This window comes from Halichoerus grypus, chromosome 8, assembly GCF_964656455.1.
Source record: "Halichoerus grypus chromosome 8, mHalGry1.hap1.1, whole genome shotgun sequence".
Lineage (NCBI taxonomy): Eukaryota > Metazoa > Chordata > Mammalia > Carnivora > Phocidae > Halichoerus > Halichoerus grypus.
The window spans coordinates 113,306,811-113,313,333 of NC_135719.1; the positions used below are offsets into that span (position 1 = coordinate 113,306,811).

General features: G+C 36.4%; 1 long non-coding RNA gene across 1 annotated transcript; it reads right to left on the reverse strand.

Annotated features, from left to right (window-relative positions):
* Positions 1–254: 254 nt before the first annotated feature.
* Positions 255–6,185, reverse strand: LOC144382786 (uncharacterized). Its single transcript, XR_013450188.1, has 3 exons — positions 6,090–6,185; positions 4,807–4,927; positions 255–1,127 (listed from the first exon to the last, which is right to left on the reverse strand). It is a non-coding gene; the product is annotated as an uncharacterized LOC144382786 (long non-coding RNA).
* Positions 6,186–6,523: the final 338 nt, after the last annotated feature.

Below are 6,523 nucleotides of genomic sequence, written 5' to 3' on the forward strand. Positions count from 1 at the left end.
CTGGTGGCTCAGTCAGTTAGGCATCTGACTTCAGCTAAGGCCCTGGTTTCAGGGTCCTGGGATTGAGCCCCTCAATGACAGGCTCTTCGCGCTGCGGGCAGTCTGCTTATCCCTCTGCCCACCCGCCCCCAACTCGTTCTCTCTCTTTCCCTCAAATAAATAATAAATAAATAAAATCTTATAAAAAGAAATCTGTAACAGTTTTAAAATAATAATACAAGAGGCATGTAATACGGATGTGATTTGATGTGGGGTTTGGGAGCAAACAGTCAAGAAAGAATTCTTGAGACATTTTTGGTGCAAAAAAAAAAAAGGTGGTTTTATTAAAGCACAGGGAGAGGACCCATGGGCAAAAAGAGCTGCACTGGGATTGTGAGGAACGAGTGATTATATACTTTTAAGTTGGGAGGGGCAGAGATAAAGGAAGTTTCCAAAAGGATTTTCATATGTTAAAGAAAATTTACAGGATCCTGGAGGCCTGGCTATTGTCAAACTAAGAGGTTTTTTTCCTCTAGCAAAGCAGTAACATTAAGGCCGTTGGGAGTTCCTGGAGGAATGTCATACTCTGTCTGTCTCAAGTATTTGTCAATGGGCTGCAAGTGGTAAGAAAGTTTAATTTTTTTTTTTTAAGATTTTATTTATTTATTTGACATAGAGACAGAGAGTACAAGTAGGCAGAGAGGCAGGCAGAGGGAGAGGGAGAAGCAGGCTCTCCACTGAGCAGGGAGCCCGATGTGGGACTCGATCCCAGGACCCTGGGATCATGACCTGAGCTGAAGGCAGCCGCTTAACCGACTTAGCCACCCAGGCGCCCAAATTTAATTTTATCTACATTTCCTTTTGCCTTTGTTCTCCACATCATTACCCCATGAACAATTTTGACCCTTAAATCTTTAAGATTGCTGAGGGTGGAAGGTCTTATCTTCTGTAATGTCTTCCTGCTGAATAGGGGCATAGAGATGTCCCTACCTACGGGTCAACATTGATCCGTTGGGAAACTTATATATAGGAGTTACAAACGACAGAGGCAGCCAAATCCAAGGTAGACAACATTTGTGAATCTCCTTGGGTAGAAAGGATCATCTGTTGGCTTGAAGTTATGGCAGTGAAGGAGTCTCAGCACCAGGCTTTGGAAAAGACATTGGAAAACACAACAAAATAAGGTTGTTATTATTATTATGAGAAAGAGAAGCCCAAATAAAAGACCTTTGCTTGTTGACCAAAATCTTCCTCCAGTGCAGGAATTTAACCAATCACTGAAGGAAACAGAGGGATCCTTTAAAGCACCAATTTGAGGGGCACCTGGGTGGCTCAGTCGTTAAGCGTCTGCCTTCAGCTCGGGTCATGATCCCAGGGTCCTGGGATCGAGCCCCGCATCGGGCTCCCTGCTCCGCGGGAGGCCTGCTTCTCCCTCTCCCATTCCCCCTGCTTGTGTTCCCTCTCTCGCTGTGTCTCTCTCTGTCAAATAAATAAATAAATGAATAAAAAAAATCTTTAAAGCACCAATTTGAGTATTCATGTCTTTTAGTAATCCTGTCACCTTTTTGTGGTAATCTGGAGTATATACATAACACTCTGTTTTAATAAAATATAGGTTCCTCCTTGAGCTGCAGTCAGGACATCAAAGGCTATTCGGTTTTGAAGGGCCACTTTTTGAATTTATGGGTAACTGCATGTTGGGCTTAGTTAAAGGTGGCCTCCGAATGTTTGGCTAAAGCCTCTATTTGCAATTTTACATCAATAGTGGCAGCTTCTAGGACAAATATGACCAAGGGATAAAACCATCAAGAAGCCCTCTTTGTTTTATGTCTAGCCTTAACAATATCCTAATTATGAGGAGTCACTGGCAAATGGGAGAAAACCAACTGTCTTATGCATTATCAATAGAATGTTAAATGTTCTATTTTTCTAACCTTATTTTTTCATTGCTTTTACTGTCTCATTTTGGACTAAGGTTTTTTTCCCTTCTCACTGTGATGAGAAAAGTAAAACCACTATTTCTACACTTTTAGTAGTCACCCTTAAAATTTCAACTCACGTATTTGGTTATTGTCTAAAGATAATCAGTATGTCAGTTTTTCTCTAAACAATCTCAGGACCTTTATAATCATAAACCTAATGTTTATTCAGTGCCTGCTATTTATTAAGTACTGTTGTAAGCACTTTACTTGCAAGTCATTTAAGGCCTAAGAGATTAAGTGATTTGCCCACAGTTACACAGATAATAAGCCATGATGCTGGGATTCAGACCTAGGCAGTCTGGTTCCGTATCTGTGCTCTTGAAGACTACGCTTTATTTAACCTGAAACACTTGAATTAAGATTACCCTCCTCACATCTTACATGTTACTCCTATCTAGTATTTTTATTCAATTTCTTTTCTTTGCTCACAATTCTTTATTGTATTTCAGACCTTCCTTTGGAGACCATTTTCCTTGTTCTTGAAGTAATCCTTTTATTTTTTTTAAGTTTTTATCTATCTATCTATCTACTTATCTATCTAATCTATCTATCTTATCTATCTATCTATCTATCTATCTATCTATCTATCTATCTATCTATCATCTATCTATCTATCTATCTATTTATGTAATCTCTACACCCAACACGGGGCTCAAACTCATGACCCAAGATCAAAAATTGCATGCTCTTCCTACTGAACCAGCCAGCCACCCCCTGAAGTAATCCTTTTAGAAGTGCTTTAGCATCTGTTGAAGGTAAAAAAAATTCTCAGTTTTTATTTGTCAGGAAGTATATTTACTTAATGGTAGCTTAGCTAAGTTGACGGTTATTTTGTCCCAGCACTCTGAAGATACTCCACTGTCTTCTAGTTTCCATGTCAAAGATGAGAAGTCTGCTCTAAGCGTATTTGTCATATCCTTTGTAAGTAAGTTGTCTTTTCTCTCTGCTTGCTTGTGTAAACTTCTTTTTGTTTTTAGTGCTCAACAATTAATCCAAGACATATCCAATTGTGAATTACTTATTGAGTAATTGGGATTCATTGTGTATCCTGAATCTGAAAATACAGGTCTTCATATTTCTGGAAAATCATTAGATAGGATCTCTTTGAAGAATGTCTCTCCCATTCTCTCTATTCTTGCCCTCAGGGACTTCAATTAGGTGGGTATTAGACCCTCCCATCTCATCCTTAGTTATTGATATTTTTACCCTCAAATTAGGTATTATTATTGATTTATTTAATGTTTGCTCACCATATTTCATTCATTTCTTTATATCTTTAAAACTCATTTGTATTTCTTTTCTTCATGTGCATGAACATGGCCTATTGGTTTGTGGTATTTGTTAATTTTTTTTAAGATTTTATTTATTTATTTGAGAGAGAGAAAGCATGAGTGCACAAGTCAGGGGAGAGGCAGAGGAGAGGGAGAAGCAGGCTCCCCACTGAGCAGGGAACTCATTGTGGGGCTCGATCCCAGGACCCCCGGATCATGACTTGAGCTAAAGGCAGACTCTTAACCAACTGAGCCACCCAGGCACCTGGTATTTGTTAAGTTTTAAGCGATTTTATATACTAAGAAAAAATTAGCCATTGTTAGTTTTTTAAAATCTATTTTCTTCAATTTATCAATTTTTCTTTGACTTAATGTTTATGTTATCTTTTGTAGTACAGCTATTTCTAATTAATATGTAGTCAGATCTAATAATTTTTGACATTATGGGTTCTAAATTTGGGATATTGCTTTAAAAGTCCTTCTCCATCCCAACTCATTAAAAAAATTTGTCCACATTTTTGTCTCAAACTTTTATGATTTAATTTGTGTTTTTAAATATTAGTTCCATTCAGAATTTATTTTGGTATAAAGAGTGAAATTCATTTCAGAGATTATTTTTTTCAAATAACAACCAATTACCTTAAAGCAATTCATTCATCAAATAAACCATCTTTCTCCTACTTTTTTGGATTGATTTCTGGATACTTGCTTTTGTTCCATTGATCAATCCCTTCACAAGTACTAATAGTGTTAATTAATGTAGTTTTATAATATGTTTTGTTTTTTTATTTTTTATGAGATTCATCTATGTTGCTACATATAACTGTAGTTTATTCATTTTTGTTGCAATGTGGTATTGTATTCTATGCATTCACCATAATTTATCCATTTTTCTGTTAATTAACATTGGGTTGTTTGCAGCTTTTGTCTATGAATATTCTTGTACATGCATCTTGGACATGTGAATGTATAAATAACAATAGAATTGCTGGGTCATAGGATATACATATTTTTAGCTTTAATAGATAGTCAAACTGTCTTCCAAAGTGGTCATACAAATTCCCATTCCCACCAACAACATTATATAAGTTCCAATAACTGTATATTCTCACTACTACTTGGTATTGCCTTTCTTTTTCTTTTTTTTATTATGTTAAGTTAGCCAACATATAGTACATCATTATATAATATGTTTTAAATATCTGTTGGGGCTAGTTTCCCCTTACTATCACCCATTGCTCTTATTTTCTCATACTTTAACTAGAATTAAATATTATATTTTAGCTAGTAATCTTAGAATTAGCCTATCTAGTTAAAAAAAAAATCATAAGAATTAACCTCCATATTGCAATTAATTGTTTAAATTTCTTTCTCCCATTATGAGATTATAAACTCCATCATGTCAGGGACCGAGTCTATCTTGTTCACCATTGCCAGAATCTAACATAAAGCACATAGTAAGTACTCAATAAATATTTGTTGTATAAACTAATGAATGAGTGGGGCCAAAATCAGTCTCCTGTTTTGCAACTCTCTGATAATCTTATTAATTCAAGAAGAAAAAATTTACTCACAGGTAGGCTTCTCTTCTTATTCTTGTTTCCTACTCCCTCACCATCTTGATCCTGAGAATAATCCTCAGTAAACTTCCTGCACACAAATTTCCATCTGAGCCTGTTTCCCAGGCAACCTGACCTAAGACATAGAAGAATAGATGGCTTGCATACTCTCCAGGCAATACCCCATAAACATTATTTTATCCAACAGGTATTTGATGAGTGGTAGGCAACAGAGTTTCAGGTTATATTCCTTGACAGGTACTTGAAGTTCTCTTTTGCTAATAAAAGGTCTGTCCATGCACTTAAGAAAACTGATGACCCTAAAGAATCATCAATCCTAGATAAAATGTGTCCCAACTATCACCTTGGTTTTTCTGAATATGTATTCTATAAAATGCATCTTGCTAGATACCACTCATATATATTATCTCACTTAATAATAGTGAGAAATAGGTATTATTTCCTTTTTATAGATAAGAAATTAAAGGTTCTGAGATCCCACTGATTATCACATGGCCAGTCAATGATCAAAACGGGCTTCAAACCCAGATATATGTGATTCCAAAAATTATGCTTCTTGCCCTAAAATCATTATGCCCCATTTTAAAAAATCAAGCATCTAATATGGTTCTTAAATGTTTAGATGACTTTCTAATCCTAAGTTTTTCAAACTGTCACTTTAATCAATCAATGAATAAATAAGCATTTATTGCCATTTCAGTACAATGAGGCAAAGGATGATCTTTTTGATTGAAATGCTGGATCATTTGGAAGTTGTAGAGAAATGGCTACTCCAGGGTACCCTGGTAACCTTTATGTGTCCACATGGGCCATGCAGGAAATGCCTGAAACATATCTAATTTGAGTCTTGGCAGGATACCTTGTGATCCTCCCAGGGCATGGGAGCATAAAGGCCTGTGAGGAGTCACTCCAAAGCCACATCTTACTTGCTTCCCTTTTCTTCCCTGAAAGGCTATTGTGAAACAGTTTCTCACTGCGTCTTGGGTTCTGATGACATTCAAGGCTGTCTGCTCCATCCCCATAAGAATAATGCCTCAGAATATAAAACCACTTAGCTGTAGTTTAGAATTGGCTCCTCCACAATGGGGTATCCCACAAACCTCAATGCAGTCGTCTAGCCCCTTTTGCTTTGGTGTTGTCCTTGGTGTGTGGGACAAGTTGTGTCCTTGGTATGTGGGAAGCTTTTATTCTTTCACTGTCTGTACAGTAAAACCTACCTGAATCTGGAAGAGGCTCATTGTACCTTCATGACTAAATCAGTCAGGTCTTGGCCTTACCTTGTCTTGTGTGTGCATGACAGATATTCATACGAAAAAGGGCAAAACTTGATCCCTGCCTCACATCACACATAAAGTTGATTTGAGATGGATTGTAAACCTAAATGTGAAGGACAAAACAATTAAGCTTCCACTTTTTCAAGACTTCTTTGACACATGGGTCATTTAGTAGTATGTTGCTTATTCTCCACATATTTTGGAATTTTCTAGCTTTCTGTTTTTTATTTCTAGTTTACTGCTATTGTGGTTTGATGAACACACTAACATATTTTATATGTTTTCATATAAGTTTGTTCAGGTGTGTTTTCTGGTCCAGAATATGGTCTATTTTGATGAATGTCCTGTGTGAACTTGAAAAGAATGTGTATTCTGCTATTGTTGGATGAAGTATTTTATAAATGTCAATATTAGATCAAGATGATTGGTGGTGCTAT